Source organism: Antechinus flavipes, chromosome 2, assembly GCF_016432865.1.
Source record: "Antechinus flavipes isolate AdamAnt ecotype Samford, QLD, Australia chromosome 2, AdamAnt_v2, whole genome shotgun sequence".
NCBI classification, from domain to species: domain Eukaryota; kingdom Metazoa; phylum Chordata; class Mammalia; order Dasyuromorphia; family Dasyuridae; genus Antechinus; species Antechinus flavipes.
Window position 1 is genome coordinate 235,265,941 of NC_067399.1, and position 20,290 is coordinate 235,286,230.

A 20,290-nucleotide genomic window follows, 5' to 3' on the forward strand; every position below is an offset into this window, starting at 1 on the left:
GGTAGGATTTGAGCTGAAACGTGTAGAATTCTGGACATGGAAGACAGCCTATTAAGAAGCCTGAAGATGAAAGATGCTAAGAATGTGCTAGGAAAGAACTAGAACACCAGTGCAGAATATAATGTGTGAAGAGGAATGTATAGGATGACAAGGCAACTTAGGGTTGGGAGGGGCTTTCAATGCTAAACTTAGTTTTTGTATTTTGTCTTTAGAGGCAACAGTAACCAGTTTTTAGTAAGATGACAGTTTTCTTGCAGTTTGTAAGTTGTGGAGTATGAAATAATAGATGAGTCTGGCTGGAAAGAGGCCAGTTAGGAAGTTTTAATATTGGTGAAAAATGAGAGCTCTGGTTGAATCCTCTTGTCTCATTTCTCATTGACTAACAAGATGGATGCGATGTAGAATAAGACTTAGCAGTTATTTGCATATGGGATCCTGGGGAAAGGGAAGACTGAAGATTTTGATGTTAGACATTTAGGTGGCTGAAAAGATGTTAGGACCTTCATAAAAGAACATTTTGAATGTTTTAAGATACTTATTTTCTGGTGGAAATATTAACTAGTTGATAATAAATTGATTCTTAGGAATAAAAATGATCAGGAGTCATTTATATAGAAAAGATAATTATACCTGTAGGAATTGATGAGATCACCAAGAGAAGGGATATTATAAAAACTTGGGACATCTATACTTAGTTGATGGTTGTAATAAGGACAATTATCCAGCAGATACTTGAGTGAGAAGCAGTCAGAAATGAGAAGAACCAAAAGAAAACATGATCACAATAATCCAAGTAATGCTGTCTGCTCTTGGTGGCAAATTCAGTGAGATCAGAAAGGAAAAGGTCATTAGATTAGGCAATTGGGAGATGATTGATAACTTTGAAGAAGGATAATTTGGAACTATCCAGAATCACTAGACTGCATACTCTTTGACCTAGTGATACCATTACTAGTCCTATACTTTGTGATGAATAAAAAAAATCCTAGAGACAGTTTCTGGGTAACCTATTAATTAGGCCAGCCAATAATAAATTGATAGTCAGTGGTTTCTCTTGGCAACCATAGACACAGAGCTTGAAAGCTTTAAATAATGAAACTCAAATGCCTCCAGCAATCCATTTACATTTAGACCACTCTGGTTAGTTTTCTCCCTTATGAACTGGGCCACTAAACTCTAATGGAAGGGTGCAAGAACAAGGATTTTTAAGTGTAAGAACTGGTTCAGACTATATTAAAGTTTACACTCTAAACAAAAGAGCATATACCTTGAGAGTCTACCAATTAAATCCTTAAGAGACTGATTTTTGACAGGGGCTGGAACTTAGATGATGACATAAAAATAGAAAAGATTCCAGCTTAAGAATTGGTTACTAATATAACAGTAATATAATAAATTCACTTTTAAAGAGATCATAGACAAAAGAAAAAGATCCATATGTTTGAAAATACTTAAAGCAGTTCCTTCTGTTACAACAAAGAATTGGAAGCGAAGTGATGTCTGTCAGTTGGTAAGTGATGTCAACCAGGAGGTTGTATTTTCCTTATAAATAATCTATCTGTATTTCAAAAAGATTATAACTCTTTTTGGGGATTTGTCTGCTTGCAAAGCTTTACAAAGTCTAATGGCTAGGTGTAATCAGGCTTTAACTGGGTCTTCCCTCTGGTTAATTTGAGTTCCACTAGGAAGGTTATCTTTTCTTTTGTTAATTGCTAAAACCCTTTTCCTTGCTAAAATCCTTTATGGACCTGGCAGCCGTAATAAAATCTTTGTCCCCTGATATGGAGGTCTAAAAACTGCAAATTCTTTTGAGACACTGTGTCATTGACCTGAGAGCCTACTATTCTTTTGGGATCAAACACTCTTCAACCTTTTGGTGGCTAACCCCATCATTTTGGTGTCCTGCACAGAGTCCTGGAACCCCAATATATTTTAGGGGGTTAGCACCTCATCCTAGCATTATTGGATAATCCCATCATGTCTAACCCCAATAGTAGTGTGGGCAATTTCCCTAAGGGTTTTTCCCTAAATTGAAAACATGGTTCTCTTTCATCTTCTTTATCTTTTTTATCCAATTAATCTCCAAACTCTGTCAGTTCTTCTTTTATATTGTTTCTTGAATTCCTTTGCAGGCCAAATAAAGGGAATGGAAACCTAGTCACTGTGGTTTTAATCTCTTTTTTTGTGTCATGGAGCCCATTGGAGGGCTGGTGAAGCCTATGGCCTCTTCTCAGAATAATGTTTTTAAATATATCAGCTACCAAAGTGGGAGTGGGGTACAGCTTCTAAGGGAAATATAGCAGTAATCCTAAAGTCCCTTGACCTTAGAGTGTTATTGTTCTAATCTGTCTGTCAATGATTCTGAAGTCTTCTGACTTTAGGATAGTTTTACAAACATTGCTGACAGAGATAATCTGCTAATCTCTAATAACCAAATTTCTCAGACAATGTGAATGGACCACTCCTCAGTTCTACTTCTGGGCCATAAAATTAATATACCAGTGACATGAAGAACCAGATCTCTGTCTTTTCCTACAAATTTGTCTTGCTCCTGGTTCTTTGCTAAATCCTTTTGGAACGCTGCAATTGGTGTTATAATTATAATAAACTTGGCCTTGACTTGGAGTTGGATTCAAAACTGCAAATTCTTGTGAGATACCTTGGGACACTGGTCTTTGACCTTTTGGGGTCTCCTTCTGAACTTCAATATGACAAAGGATTATGAAGGAAACTATAAATATGATTTTAAAATATTTTTAAAAAGCTTAGGAATCCCAAGTTAGAAACCCTGATCTACTCCAATTTCTTTGTTTTATAGATGAGGAAAACAGGCCAAAGTGGGTAAGTGCCTCTTGTTGTGTGGGCCTTAGTTTTTGCTGGCAAAAAAAGAGGATCAAATTAAACTATCACTAAGGCTCCTTTCTGCTCTTAATCTTTTAATTCTGTGGCTGTGTCTTTGCATACAGGAATAATGTTTAAGTTGAGACAAATTATTGGTACACACGGCAATGACCTTTTGTTGTGTTGGTCTTGGGGGGGAAAAGGGAGTATACACATACACACACACACACACACACACACACACACACACACACACACACACACACACCTTGGAGGTGAGAAAGGAAGTGCCTGGATATCTGCTAATATCTGAATCCTGCATCCCCAAGACAGACTCCTGGCGGCTCTTTGTCTTCCACCTCACTGAGCCAATGGTCTGAGGTTCTGTTCTTTTCTCTGAGTCAGCACCATGATAAAGGCTGCTTTTGAGCGTTCCTGGGAGGAGGGGGCCCTACCAGATCAGTTACTGCTAATGTTCCAAGCTGGCATAAAGAAGAAAAAAACTAGGGGAGAATTATGTGCTATCCTTCCCCCTCCCCCACCAGTCTCTTCCACCTATCTCTGCAGTAGTTCCTTGGCTCTCATCAATCCTCTTCCTGAGAGCATGAGCTCAATTAATAAAATGCATAGATAATTGTTTATGGGAAATGCCGGTTAGAGCCTGAAAGCGCTGGCTCCTGAGAGCCTTGAAGCTTTAATAGGCAGGTGGCCCATGGCCTAAATGACTGCCTTTTATCTCTTGTTTCAAACCAACAAGAGAAGAAAAGAATCCCATTTGGGGGCGGGAAGCAATTTCTCAAAACCTCAAAGTGAATCTGCTCATTTGGAGAAGTCACGATTCCAAAGACTCCTTTAAATATGAGCTAGGACTGTTCTTATTGACAAGATTACTTAAAGCGCTGTTTTATGGAGGGACTTAATAATTTAGTGAGGAAAGCTAATAGGGAGCATTTTTCCCATCCTGGGAACAGGGACTGGATGGGACCTTGTGGGAAAGCAAGAGAGCTGAGCCATCAGTTCTGCTATCTTTCTAACTTTGCTTCTTGAGAATAGTTGTTCTTGGTGGCTCTTAGATACTTTTCCTAATGAAAAAGTCACGGAGGTTACTTCTTTGGGCCTCTTTTTAATCCCACTCTGACTGTAGGAAGGCAAGAGGACTCCCAGAGAGCCTCTGAGAGAAGGATGTGAAATCAGGTCACATGCTGGGAGCAATGATAAACCAGAAAATGCTCTTCTCTTAGGAGGAGAGCAGAGGCTGATAGAAGATCCATTCATATGGATGGCTTCTTATGTATCCCACCCAGTTCCACCCTAACTCCTAGAATTCAGGGGTCCTCAAACTTCAGCCTGCCGACCAGATGCAGCAGCTGAGAACATTTATCCCTCTCACCCAGGGCTATGAAGTTTCTTTATTTAAAGGCCCACAAAACAAAGTTTTTGTTTTTACTATAGTCCGGCTCTCCAACAGCCTGAGGGACAGTGAACTGGCCCTATTTAAAAAGTCTGAGGACCCCTGTATCTAGATAGTGGGAGGGGTACTTTGCTAGTGCCTATTAAGTAAATATCTCTCTATGATCAGGTCAGCAATATTTATTAAAAAGAATGAATTGTGTTGGGAAATCAGGAAGCGTGGGTTCTTAGTTCCCGCAATATTACTCAATTTCTTTTATACAACCCTACACAAATCACCTCCTTTCTCTAGATCTGGCTTTTGATTTTAAAAGATTAATGTAAATAACATTTTGCTAACTCTTTTATATCTAATGTACCTGATGTTTTCTTCCAGGCCTAAAATCTCATTCTCTGCACTCTAAAGTGCCTTCTAACTCTGGCACTATATGTTCCAAGGTCCTTTCCAGCTTTGAATTTTAGGAATATCTATCTGGAAGAATTTTGACTTTCCTACTAAACCCTGATGCAAAATATGGAGTCTTGTAACTATATGGTTGTTAAAATTAATTCAAATGACTCCCATTTTCCTATTTATCCATCCCTAGTGAATTCTAAGCTTGTGCCTTTCTCATGGCCAGGCCACTGAATTTCCCTCTAGGTATGAAGTCCATGCACGCTTAGACAGGTTACGATCAGCCTTGTTCTGCCTGCAGGTGGCACTGTGTGTATATATTTCAGATAATCTGTAGTGATTCAGAACTAATCCATTGTCTCCTGTTTTCCAAGTGTGAAACAAACCAGTTGTCAAACAATATTACTTCCTTTAAAAAAATAAATTTTATCCATTAGTATAACTTAAATAATTTACTTCCAGATTAGAAAAAAAATAACAGCCTAATGAAGTGAAAAGATGACTGCACTTAGAGTTTTGAGACCTGAGATCTAATTTTTGCTCCAACATTTTCCAAGTGATCCTATTTCAACTCTGCTGAATCTGTTTATTCATAGGTTAAAAAAAAGGATAATGACAACAATGATTTATGTATACATGCATATACATTATATATGTATATGTATATATGTTACATTAGAGAAGATTGTTCAAACTTATGGATACCTCTCAGAATATGGTTTTAAATGCATGAAATAAAATATCTAGGATTGCATAGAAATAAAATTACCAAAATGCAAAAAAACCGAGTTCAGGTACCCCAAATTAAGCACCCCTTCTTTAGAGGTTTTTTGTGTGACAAAAGAAGACAGTGTAAGTTAGATTTGGTATCTTGCAAAGAGCTTTTTAGACCTAGTGTTAATGATGAGGTTCAGCTCCCCTCGATTCCCGGTCAGGGAGCCAAATGATGAGGTTCGGTGCAAAGCAGGGAATTGTGGGAACTCCCTTCTGGTGGTACAGGTCCTTCGTAAATGAATTTATGAACCTGAAAAGTTAAACTGGCAAAATAAGTTTATTATTAAAGATCTAGCAGAGAAATCCTCTAGCAGAGATTTCTAGCAGAGAAATCCTGACAGAGAGGTGAATAAGGTCTTGTTAAGGAAATAGGTAAGAGAGATAAAGAGGGAATAATGCTGAAAGAGAATGTCTTTCAACGGGCAGAGAGTCCCACGCAGGTAGCTATGCCAGAGGATGTTCCTTGGCCTGGCATAATTGCTGCTTTGAGGTCCTCTGCTGCAAAGGATTGAACCCAGCTGCTCCCTTTTCTAATGAAACCTTGGCTAGAAGCTGGGGGCAGCTCTTGGTAGGGGCTAGGAGCAGTTTGAGCTGGAATCAGAACAGAGAATCTTGGAATTGAATGAGTGTTTCTGGACTAATCTCCAACTTAATAGAGTTGGAAAGAAATTTCATTTCTAGCTCAGGCTAAGTAGGAGTGATCCTGGGCTCAACCAGTCCCACCCAGATAATAGAATGAAACCACTTTATCTTGATTCTCTGAGGCAGGTCTCTCAGGGGAGAGCTCCCCAAAATCAGAGAGAGAAAGAGAAAGAGTTTCAGGGCTCTCGTCATCATGAATTTGAATTTGAATTCTTGACTTGAATTTGAATTCTAACCCTGGGACAATCATTTCTTCTTCTTCTTCTTTTTTTTGGTTGTTGTTGTTGTTGAGGCAATTGGGGTTAAGTGACTTGCCCAGGGTCACACAGCTAGGCAGTATTAGGTGTCTGAAGTCACATTTGAACTAAGGTCTTCCTGACTTCAAGGCTGGGGATCGATTCACTGTGCCACCTAGCTGCCCCTCCAATAAACTTTGGATGGAAAATGCCATTTACCTCCAGAGGGAGAATAATGGAAACTGAATGTGAATTGAAGCATACTATTTTTACCTTTTTTTCTTCTTCTTCTTTTTTCTTTTGTTCTTATTTTCTCTCTTAACATAAATCATATGAAAAAAATTAAAAATGAATGTACCTTCATTTTTGAATGTACAAAAAAAAAATAATGCTTGTACCACCTACTTTATTGAGCATTTGGTTGCAAAGCACTTTGGAAACTTTAAAGAAATGGGTATTGTTATTATTATATGAGATGCTCCTTGAATATTCCTATTTATACAGTATATATCTTGATCTTGTTTGTATCATCTCCTCAAAGATAAGGATTATGTTTTTGTATTTTTGTGAGTCTCCAGTGCCTAACAGTGTGTCTGACCATAGAAAGTGCATAATAAATGCTTGTTGACTCATTGACTGACATTTCTCTGAGATAACTCTCAAAGGGGCAGTTTGAGTAGATAATTTCTGACATGTTGCCAACATCTCATAAGGAGCACAGTGGAAAGAACAGTGGGCTAACAGCCAGGAAACCTGGATTTCACTCCTATCTCTGCCATTAACTTGTGTGATTTTGGAAAGTCATTTCCTGAGCAGAATCAGGAGAACATTGTACACAGCAACAGCAAGATCATATGATGATCAATTCTGATGGACATGGATCTTTTCCACAGCAAGATTATTCAGGTCAGTTCCAGTGGTCTTATGATGGAGAGAGCCATCTACACCCAGAAATAGGACTGTGGGGGACTGAGTGTGGGTCACAACATAGTATTTTCACTTTTTTTTTTTTTTTTTTGTAATTTGCTTGGATTTTGTTTACTTTCTCATTTTTTCCCCTTTTTGATCTGATTTTTCTTGTGCATCATGATAATTGTGGAAAGATATATAGAAGAAATGCACATGTTTAACATATATTGGATTACTTGTTGTCTAGGGTAGAAAGTGGAGAGAAGGGAAGAAGAAAGAATTTGGAACACAAAATTTTTCAAGGGTGAAAACTACATATGCTTTGAAAATAAAAAGGAAAAAATCTCCCAAAAGTCACTTCCATTCCTTGGGCCTCGGTTTGTTTCCTCTTCTGAAGAATGAATAAGAAATCTGAAGGCCTTTCTAGGTGTAACAGCATAAAATCCTGAGGACAGAATTTATGTAATTTGGCCATCCCTCCTTAAGTCAGGAATGTCTCATTTCTTATTCATCAAGTGTGATAGGATAGGCTGAAGGCATGAGGATTTTTAGTGGTTTCCCAGATTGTAAGTGAAATATAACTTGACAACTGATAAGGTATAGATTTGGGATACCCAAATGAAAATGGGGTCTAGTGGCAGGTTCGGGGTACAGGGAGTCAAATAGAGCTCCCCTGCAACCACTTTGGATTTGGGCACAAGGATGGAGAGTTAAATGAGGTCTAGTGGTGGCGCAAGAGTTCCCTGTAAAGGAATTTACAGACCCGAAAAACTAGATTGATAAAAGACATTTATTATGGGCATAGGAAATAAGGTTAAAGTCTAGTTAGTAATAAAAGGTGTTAGGTAAAAAGAAGAGGACACTGGAAATATTATTCCAGTGGGCAGAGACCTTTGGCATGCCAGGTGTAAGGCTGGCACGTTTGGAACCTGTGCAAAGAGAGGATTCCAGCTTGGCTCTTTTATAATGAGAGATTTGTTAAAGGGTCCTGTGGGTGGAGTCTCAAGTTGGCTCAGATCTGATGGGGGCTGGGACAAGCTGGATCTCCTATTGGAATTCAAAGAGATGCTTTTGACCAGGATTTGTGAATCAAAGGTCCTAGCTTCTTGAATTGATAATGCATCAGCCAGGAAGGGTTGGGAGTAATCGGAATCACAAATCAAAGGATTGAGAGGATCACAACTGAAAGGATCACAAATCAGTTTCTTATAGGGACCACAACTCACTTCACAACAAGAAACCAAACAAATACAATTCTTAATCTACAGAACACAGGCCCTTTCTGTGTTGAGTTGTGTTAGCCCAAGAAAGACCAAACATTTCTCTGAGCAGGGCAATCAATAGTATAAAGACCTGTTATTTACAAAGAGCAGAATAAAAAGAGAAACTTCCTGCTCAGGGATTGTCTCTGTCACTAATTTTCTATATAACCTTGAATGAGCTCACTCCCTTCTCCATGGGTCTTAACTTCCCCACAAGTATAATTAGATTGAACTCAAACCCAGGTCTTAGGGTTCCAAATTCAGTGCTCTTTTCACTATACTATACTTCCCCCTCCAAGGGGAGGAGGAGGAAGGGAAAAATAAGCATTTATTAGGCACTTACTATGTGCCAGGTGCTTTTTTACTAAACACTTTAGAAATATAATCTCATTTCATCTTTACAATAACTCTGGGAGATAGGAGCTATTATTATGCCCATTGCTCAGGATAACAAATTGGTAACTATCTGATGCTGGATTTGAACTCATTTTTCTGACTCCAAATCCAATGCAACATCTTGATGTAAGTAAACTTGAGAGTCTTCAGAATACAGACTGATACTAAGTATGTATTACTGGATAGTATATGCTTATCTATGAAACTTGAAGGAGAACAGGTGCAAGGTATAAAAGGATGAAAGTTTGAGCTTCCCCTTCTTATGTAAGCTTGGAGCTTTGAGTGTCTTTGCTTTAGCTTATAGAAATCTGTTTCCAGGAAGCTGGAATTTCATGGGTATAGAGAGTGTATTCTCTGTAGCAACTCCACTGCCTTCCCTCCAGCTTTCTTAGCCTAGGTTAGTTCCTTCTGCCAAGACTGTCCTGGTAAAGGACACTTAAGAATTTTAAAATTGTTGTGCAAATTCGAATAGGCTGGTCCAGAGGCTGGTCCCCTCGCACTATTTTTGAACTTGAAATAAACTCAGATCTGTTTGGCAGGCATCTGTCTCATCTTATCAGTTGTGGCAGAAACAGATCATGTTGGGCTTATTTATATCTGTGGCTTTTCAGAGAAGGAGAAAAAGAGAAATCTGGATTCTTTGACTTGGCAGTTTCATTTAAACAAATGCTCATTTTGCTAAAATAGATCTGCTGCTCTATGTTGCTTTTTGGGTCTGGAGGGTAGGGTTGAGATGTGAGTAGCCAAAGTTGTCACAGCAATTTTTTTTTCCCCAATGCAAAGCTGAGTATATATATGTTCTTTAGAACCTAGTAATCTTCCCACACTCCCCATATTGGTCTTTTAGGAGATGCATTAACTTCACATTGATGAAAGTTTAATGTGTCTGTACTAGTGTTCCCCTTGGCTCTCCACCTTTTAATTTAAAGACTGCCATACCAAGTCTACTTCTTCAAATGTCATCAAAATCATAGCTGTCATAGTGAAAGCTTTATGTGGTGTCGCCTAAATACACTGCCTACATTCTATCCATGTAGCCACAGTACTCCATCTTGTTCTACAAGGTTATTTCTAGAGCACTTAAGATCATGAATTTAGAGCTAGAAGCTCACAACCTTTCTTTTACAAATGATGAAACAGAATCCAGGTGGGTTAACATCTTCATCCAAGGTCATTTGTGTTGTAAGAGTTAGAGGCAGAGTCCAATTCTTTTCCTACTTTTTCTATGCTTCCGCCTTGATAAGGACATCGAGATAAATGATTTTTAAATAACCCACTGTTAATATTAGGAATTTCTAGGATTTTTTCCCTTTCTCATTTGGAGATTCAGTCAAAGTTTAATTCTCTGGAGGACAGGGAAGATAATGAATTGAAATCTTTGAATTGTTACCCCACCAACTAGAGAACCTCACAAAGAATTTAATCAAAGGCAAATTCTGACCCATTGTGTTCTACTCAGTCAGGTAAGAGTAAGAGATAGATCCTTTGTCTAAATCTGGGGAGAGTTTGGAAGCAAGAGTTTTGGGGATTGAGGGTGGTTTGGAGTTGAGATCAGAATCATATTCTTTAAGAGCCATATTATTAGAATATCCCTTATTAGAATAGGTCCACCTCCCATTATACTATTCTTTCTTCTCATTAATTGTTAACCAATCAGAGTTGATTATCATCCTTAGGAACACCCACTCTTCCAAGGACATATAAATGTAAAGTGGGTTCCATGAGGAGTCTTGGCCATTCAAGAGTGCCACTGACCCCTTTTATTAATTATATGCTAGCATGATTAATAAAATAATTAATTACCCAGAAACTATTTCTCTTGGACTTTTTATACACCACAATATTCTATATCTACTCCACTTTCCTAATCTAATAGTCTAATGTTTTTATTAAAAAAAAATTAAGTATAATTTGGAACAACAGTCTTCCTGAATCCATGATAGCTCCTAGTGATCACTTCTTTCATAAACTTAATAATCCATCCTAGAATTTTGTACATGTTGGCTTATTTATGAATAACTACCTTCCTAATTCTTTGTACATCTCAATGGTGTTAATTGAGTCTGGAAAGGTGATTAATTGTATTTGACCCTAACATATAAATGTTAAGTGAATTCCATGAGAGGTCTTGGGCATTCAAGAGTGCCATTGACCCCTTTTATTAATTATGTGCTAGCATAATTAACAAAATTATTACTCAGAAACTATATATCTTGGACTCTTTATACACCACAATATGCTATATCTGCTCCATTTCCCTAATCTAACAGTCTAATGTCTTTATCAAAAAAAGAATTAAGTGTAGTTTAGAACAACACAGTCTTCCTGAATCCATGATGGCTCCTAATGATCACTTCTTTCACAAACTTAATAATCTACCCTAGAATTTTGTTGAATATATTTGCTTATTTCTTAATAGCTACTATCTTAACTATTTGTATATCTCAATGGTGTTTATTGAACTTGGAAAGGTGATTAATTGTATTTGATGCTTAGGAAATTTTTTTTTTAAATTAGCTTTTTCACATGTCAAGAATGCCTAATTAAACAAATGGACCATTAGAATGAGAAGTATCAACAGAGGCAAAATCTATTTACTTTGCTGACTGCTGAGGGAAATTTGCCAGTTGATGGTTGTGAGCTGAGACAGTTGTAAATGGTCATTACATTATTTTTTTTTTCAGAATGATGAATTCTGTCGAATAGCAGTTTCTATATCTTGCCAAGTTTTAAACCACTTGGAGTTTCCCTGGTGTTAACGGGAAAAGAAAGAAGAACATTAAAACAGAACGGTATTTTAAAACAGTTCCTGTGATTGGAATGCTTCTCTAACATTTAGATAAAATCATGAGGCTTTTCACCAAGACAATGACTGTGGGAGCTGGCTTATTAAGGGAATGGACATGGTGCCTAGGAAGAAATGGTATTGAGGATAATGTATAGTCAATATGTGCATAATATATTACTTCTTTACAAATTAAAATTTACAAAATCCTATATACACATATGGATTTCATAAGAACTCCATGAAGTAGATATTATAATTAGTTTACTCCATACCAAGGCTAACCCATCTCCTTCTTCAAGTGATCTCATTCCATCTCAACTCCAACAGATTGACCCATCTGTCATTTCCACCCATTCACTTATTTTCAATTTCTCTCTCTATACTGACTCATTCCCTGCTGCCTACAAACATTCCCATATTTCCCTCATCCCGAAAAAAATCCATCCTTAAATCCTTCCATCTATGTTATCATCATTCTATATCTCTTTTGCCCTTTGTAGTCAAACTCCTTGAAAAGCTTGATCACAATAGATGATTCCATTGTCTTTCCTCTTGCTCTTTTTTTTTTTAAACTCTTTACAATCTTTCTCTTGACCTTATCATTCCATTGAAATGACTCTCTCCAAAGTTATTAGTAATCTCTTGGATGCTAAATCCAATGACCTTTTCTCAAATATGATCCTTTTTCTTTTCTGACACTGCCATGATTCTCATGCAGGCCCTCTTCAACTGAAGGTTTAAGTTTTTTCTCACTCCAATGCACTAAACCACTAAAAGGAGTTTCCTAAAGCACATCACACTCACCTACTCAATAAATTACAAGTGACTCCCTATTTTTTCTGGGATCAAATACAAAATGTTCTATTTTGTATTCAAAGCCTTTCATAATTTAGCTGCCTCCTAGATTTTTAGTCTTCTCACTTTCCTCTCAGAAAAGTACTTTTCAATCCAGTGACAGACATTGGTCAATTGGCTATTCTAGGAACAAGATAGCCCATCTCTGGGTTACAGACATTCTTTTTATTCTTAATAAATGTCTTCTTTATTCTTTATAATCTTTTACCCATAATAATTTTCTACTCAACCTTCTGGTTTTAGAATTTTCTTTGTTGACTTCTCTGTTGGTGTTTGGGCTTTTATTGAGATCTCTCTGTCTGTCTCTGTCTCTGTTTCTGTTTCTCTCTCTCTTCTCTGTCTGTCTCTTTCTGTTTGTCCTTTCTCTGTCTCTGCTTTGTCTCTCTATTTGTCTGTCTCCCTCTTCCTCTCTCTTTCTACCTCTCCCTCTCCACATCTCCCTTTCCCTTCTCTCTCTCTCTCTCTCTCTCTCTCTCTCTCTCTCTCTCTCTCTCTCTCTCTCTCTGCCTTATCATTTTATGAATTTCCTAAACTAGTGAATACAATTCCCCCATCTCAATCTAAGTTTCAAGATTTCCTCATCTTTCTTGCTTTAGGACATATAGGATTCTTTGCCCTGAGTGTAATCTCTGGGAGGACAGTATTAACCGAACTGGGTTTCAGTCCCCTTTCCTTCAGGCCTAGATAATTATCCTATACTAGTATCATGACTTGATTTTTCCTTTAGTTGTCTTCTTTCCTTCTTATTATTGAGCTGAATTAACATCTGTTGATTTTTTTCAAGCTGAGGGAGAGCAGGGAGAATATTCTAGTGGAAGACTTTGCAGCCTTGTGTGTCCCTAAAACAACCTTTCAAATTCTGAGTATTGTAGCATTCTATGAAATCAAGTACTACAACATTCTATATTGTAAGGACTGATTCCTCCAACCCCTGACAATCACTGTTGTGTGTTCTAAAGTTCCTTCTAGATGTAATATTCTATGTTATATATTTTTTTAAACTCTATTTTACAAAGATTTTTTTTAGTTTTATCTAACTGGAATTCTAAGATTCATGGGGCTTTTGTTTCCTTTATTTTGTTAGCAAAACAGACTGGAAAAGAGGGAAGATCAGATATTATTTCCAGCTTTATATTTCAGTATTTTATCAGTGGATTCAGTTATTCATTGACAGGAAAATTTTAAGATACTTGGGGTACAGATAAAGCATTTGACTATGTTTTCCTCCATGTGTAATTATATTCCACATAGTTTTGCCAATATTTAGGGCTGAGTAATCAACCTCTACCATACAGGCTAGGAAATTTCCACCAGTACCAGTCCCTTGGCTGAACTCCAAGGACCACAGACCTTTATCAAAGGGTAGATTTTTCCCCACCCCCAGACAGTTGTAGGGGTGGGAGTGGGGACAAAAGTGGGGGCGGGGAGAAAAAACAATTTATTTCTCAGGATTGTTTCTTTCCCATTAAACTTTGCCCTATGCTGTTATAGGAGAGGTACTTGGGATAGTGAATAGATAACCTGGCTGGGAGTGAGGTAGCAGAGGGCTCAAATTCTGCCTCTGAAGCCAGCTGATTGTGTGACCGTGGTTAAATCATTTAATCACTCAAGAGTCCACAGACAACTTATTAAGACTACAAGTTGCAAAACAGTTTGCTGATCTATGTTGTTACAGTTGTTTTTCTTATTACATTCTTTCTTATATCTATCAAACCACACAGTTTGGACCACTCTCCTTCCTGCCTTCCATGCCCATGGATACTAGCACATAAACAACAACAGGAGGCAAGGTGTTACTCAAGTCGGTGCACAACAGTGGAATTCCTACCTCACATCTAGACTTCTCTCTGCTCTCTGTCTGTAACTTGCTATGTTCTCTTGCACAAATCATTTCACTTCTCTTGACCTTGGTCACTTCCAGCTCTGACATTCTATGTTTTGTGTTCTGAAGTTCCCCTTATCTCAGAAACGGTCCATTCCAGGTCAGAAATGCCATGTTGTTCATTTTTTGTTCCCAAAGAGAACCAATGCTGTGGTGAATTAGATTTGAGCCCCATGAATTTTAGAATCCCAGTTAGATAAAGCTAAAAAGGACCTTGGTACAACAGAGCTTAAAGAACATAGAACAGAGACTACTAAATCTCAGCCTCCTTCTCTCCTCCAGATTTGGCAGAGTCAAATAACAAGACAAAGATGAAGATGACTAGTGATGGCCCAGGATGCAGAGGGTGACCTTAATCTGTTCTTGTATATTACTCTTTGTCCTTGTGTGACTTGGGGAGTCACTTCATACTTTTATATTTGTTTTCTCTGCCTAGAAAATGGAAAAAAAAATCATCTCTGTCCTATCACAGGGTCGATGTAACAAGTAAACAAATAAATGTGAGCAGAACAAGCTGGAAAAAATATAAAGTACAACACACAAAAAACTTCTTTTATCTGTCTTTATCTATAAAATAGGGATAATAATAGCACCTGCCTGAAGATCCAGTGAGGTAATGTATGTCTAGTACTTTGTAAACTTTAAAAGGGTTTTGAAAACATTCACTATTCTATCTCATTTCTCATTGTCCTTTGTTTGTGGAATGAATTTTAGAAACTAAAGATGATTGGGCTGTTCTCCATTAATGCTAACCCTCTAGCTCCAAGATGCCATTATGAAAAGGCAGCTGAGTGTCAGAACTCCCCTCCTGTGAGCATAGACTACTAGAACATAGGATGCCAAAGATGCCTGAGAATATAGACAGTTAAATCTGGAAGAGATATTAAAATATGAAATATTGAATCTGGAACAGAACTTAGAACATAAAATCTTGATTCTGGAAGGGACCTTAGAGGATAGAACATGGAATGAATATCAGAGCTAGAAGGCACCTTAGTAATAACTTGCCTTTATAAAATGCTTTAAAGTTTCCAAGGTAGCTTACAGAAGTTAATTCATTTGATACTTACAACACCCCTATGAGGTAGGTTTTATTATTATCCTCATTTAACAAATAGGAAAATTGAGGGGAGAGAAGTTAAGTGATTTGCCTAGATCATACAACTAGTAAGTATCTGTGGCAAGTTTAGATCTAGGTTTTCTTGATCCCACATATTCTATTCACCATACTACCCTGCTTCTCAAAGTAAAACATGACATTAAAGCCAAGAAGAATCGTGGTATCATTTAATCAAGATCCCTCATTTTACTGATAGGGAAACTGAGACCCAGAGAAAGTAGATTAACTAAATGATGTTGTATTATATAAGTAAGTCATTATAATTCTTAGAGATCTCCAATGAAGATTTTATTAATAATTTACCAAAGGGAACCAGGCAAGCAAAAGGACTATTTTTCTTCTTCTTCTTTTTTTTTTTTTTAAGTTGAGCAGGTGCTTTGTCATTGAGGGAAGTGACCAGACTGGAAGGAAAAGAAGAAATGCATCTTTAGGATATGACTCACTTGCAGTGACTGGATGGGATCCAGGCTTCAAAGCCAGATAGAGAAACATTTGAACTTCCTGCCCTTTTCACTTTCGTGACTTTGGTGAGCTTAGTAAGGGTAAGAGCTATAATCTCTGACCTGCAGCAGGATCATTGTGTTTCCAAGGGCCCTAGGAGAGCATTTGCTTTCAGTGGTCCTATCTTGCTCCCCTTTTCCCAACCCTGCATTGGTCTGGTCACATCTGAAGTGCCTTGGGCTCATTCAAGTGAGGATTCCTTTTTGCCAGGCATTGGCAGGTGGGCACAGGTAGTTGAACAGAGATTTTTGCATCAGGAGAACTGCAATTATAACTCAGAGACCCTTGACTAGACACAGAGAAAATTACTTATATGCACAAATAGGCAAAACCATAATCACAGTTGCGTACAAATGGCAATGCATATATAGGCTCATACATAAATACATCCAAATACAATGGATATTCATGCACACAAATACATATTACTGATGTAGACACATTTATATACATCCACACAAGTATAAATGGACATACACACAAACATAATAAACTATCATCTATTGCTTCTAAACTCTAGCAAGAAGAACAGCTTGATTTCTTTTCTAAAAAATGTTTTTAGATATTTGAATGCAGCTACCATGTCTTTCCATCCCCCAACCTCCCAAGCTTTTCCTTCTTTTTTTTAAATTAATTAACAAGCATTTATTAAGCATTTATTATGTGCAGTCACTGTGCTAAGCTGTTGAGGATACAAAGAAAAAAGCTAAAAAATTAACTGCCCACAAAGGAGTTTCCATTCTAATAGGGGAAGACAATAGAAATATATGTATATATGTTTGATGCATATACAAAGAAGATGCAAAATGATCTTTGAGGGGTTTGGGGTTGGTGATGAAGATGTCAACACAGTTGACAAGCCTTCTATTCTTTAGGCTTCTGTCTTCATTTTCTTGTGGGGTAATGTAATGCCAAAGAAACTGAGGCAAGATAGAGATTGGTTTTTAATCTTTTAATGTGGAGAATTTAGGAGAATTTAGCTGACCAGATGGAACTCATGTCCAAATCATTCCGGCCCAGAGGAACTGAAGCAGGGAACTTATATAAGATTTTAGCTAAGTAGGGTTTGCAAACAGAATATATAACCTGAATATACAATCTTATAGGAGAAACTAAGGCAGATAAGGAGAATAAAGGATTGTGTGAGCGGACAAGCCATCATTCTAGAAAAGGATAAAAACTTAATCTTGAAAGAATAAGATCAAGATAAGAAGGTCAAAAGCAGGAGACAGCAAGGTGAGGGACAATACTCAAATGGAGGGGGAATTATCCTAGCAAGGATTGAGAAATGCACCTGGATTTTATGACAAGATGGTATGTAAAGGTGATCAGAGCTCCAAGGTTTTTCCTGACTCAATTCTCCTAGTCCTAAGGGCAAGGAAGGGGTGGTGGGGGCCATAATAATTTTATTCAGGGCATAACAATTCAAGGCACAACTGTATGACTTTCAGTTCCCTAATTTTTCTGGTCTCCCTCTTCTGTACTCTTGCTCACATGGTAAATTCCCTGGAAATGTGGCACCCAGAATGAGAAATAATCAAAATGGTGTGTGACAAGGGCAGAAGAAGCTAGGATTATCCCCTAAATTTATTCTAACTACCAGCTGTTCATCACACATACATTGTCATTTGCTAATGTACTTTAATAATTTCCTTTGTGTGAATTCAAGTGAAAGCTGTTCTTTTCTTTCCTTTTTCTTTTTCTTTTTTTTTTTGGCTGAGGCAATTGGGGTTAAGTGACTTGTCCAGGATCATATAGCCAGGAATATTGATTTGAACTCAGGTTCTCCTGATTTCAGGGCTGGTTCTCTATCCACTGTGGCATCTAACTATAATTCCCTTGCCCCCAAAGTATAAGCTTTTCAAAGCTTATATCTTCTACTTTTGCTGCAAATTATATAGTAAGTACCTAGTACAATTCTGGGCACAATGTACTTCTGGTTCTGCTCATTTTACTTTATATCAGTTCATATAAGTCTCTCCAGATTTTTCTGAAATCATATTGCTTATCATTTCTTATAGCACAATAGTATTCCATTACAATCATATCCCACAACTTGTTCAGCCATTTCCTGATTCATAGGTATCGCTTTCATTTCTACTTCTTGGACATTTTAAAAGAGCTGCTAGAAATTATACAAATAGGCCCTTTCTCTTTTTCTTTTGATTTCTTTGGGATACAGTTCTAGTACTAATATTGGTGGGTCAAAGTTTATAGCCTTTTAGACATAGTTCTGAATTGTTCTACAGAATGTTTGGATCAGTTCACAACTCCACCAGAAATATATCAATGTACCCATTTTCTCATATCCCCTCCAATATCTACCAACAATATATTAGTGTCCCCATTTTCCCACATCCCCTCCAATATCCAACATTTTCCTTTTTTAAAAAAATCATATTAGCTAATCTGATGGGTATGAGGAAGTAATTCATAAAAACCTTCCCTATTTTGTAGACCTGGTAGTGTTCATGAGAGGCCATTCCAGGTAATGTCCAGAGCACTAAGCTTGGTATTGGAAGCTCTGAGATTGGATCTTAGCCCTACCTCTTGCTACCAGTGTTACATCTGGCAAGTTACTTAAGCATTTTGGGCTTCTGAGGGGAATGGTGGTTTAGATGAACACTAAGATCTCTTCCAGTTCTAGATCTTTGAGTTGGTGGAAAAGATCTCAGGGATAGTCAGTCAAATCCCCTCATTCTGTAGAGGAGGAAACTCATGCCTTAACTCGGAAGGTAACTTGCCTGTCATTGTGTACTGATCCAAAGACAGATGCCCAAAGAGCCTTGTTGCACAAGATTGTCATTCTCACTCTCTCTTCCAGAATCATCAAAGTCTTGTGCCTAGACAAAAGTCAAGTTGACTGAGGATGGTTTGGGCTACAGTGGATGACCTTGCCATCTTCAAAGTCTGATTTAGTTCTAATCTCTCCACAAGGCCTGCTTCAGCCGCCTTCATGAACTTTTAGAAGAAATTGTTCTAATTTACCCATTCCATTGGGGGAAGCCTTCATATGCTTGGGTTAGACAAATCCCTAACTCACCAGGTTTGAGACCTGATTTACTTGACTATTGAGATGGTTTACCAGAGTGTGGACACTGCACATGCAACATCTTCTCTGAGCCACAGATGAGAGCTGACTTAAAGGCAGATAACACAGGTGGATAAGCAACTCTGAACAGGAAGCCTTCACACCAGAAGAACCATAGCTATAAACCTTGTAGCGGAATACTACAGGTATTCCACAGGTATTATCAGCCATACTCATTTGACTGGGGAGCTGGTACAGATATTTAAAACCAATAGATGATTAAAAGCCAAAAAATCAGGAAGTTAGAAGGTCAGCTGAGCAGTATATCAGCACCTGAAAAAGGTAGGTTTCCTGTCATGGTCACAAGAGAGCCAAGACGGAGTATCAGAATCAGTTGCTTGATTAAGTAGTATTGGATGTCATCTTCCAAGAGAAGGATGGACCTCCTCTTAAGGCCTTGAAAACTAGATAGTAGTAACAAGTATTTTGATGTGAAAAGTTGGAGAGCCCACCTCTTGCTATATATCAGATAATTTTTATCCATTTATTGCTTATGCTAACTATGTTATCTGTGAATTTACTTCTTAATTATAGAATTTCAGAATCAGAAAAATAACTCATTTTGTAGTATTTTTAGTTTTATAAAGAGCCCCTCAACTGCAGCCCTGGAAGGAATGAATTACTAATAATTATTATTATATTATAATAACCATTATAATAATAGCATATATCAATATATTAAATAATATTAACTAATAACATTAATAATTAATTATAGTATTATATTAATACAATAACATAAGTATCAAGGAGTATAATTACTTATAATTACTAGTGATTATGATTGATTATAACAATTAATTACAATGATTAATTGCTAATTATTATAACTAAAGTAATAGTGACATTTAATATTAATACAATGCTTCAAGGTTTATAGCAAGCTTTATATATATTGTGCCATCTGACATAAAGTATATGGTTTGTGTTCCCAAGCACATGAAGACTTCTCCTGGCAGAATGGGCAGATGAGGACCATTTGTTTCAAAGATCATGAAGGTGGATGAAGCACATTCTGTGGAACATTTAGAGCTTGGTCAGACATTGAAGATGCCAGGATCATCCACTGCATCAAGTGCCATTGTCAGGTGCCCTGACTTTTTTTTTTTGACAGTGGACTTTGATGATTCTGGAAGAGAGAGTGAGGCTGACAAGTTGGTGCAATTCTGTCTCACTTAAATCCAATTTA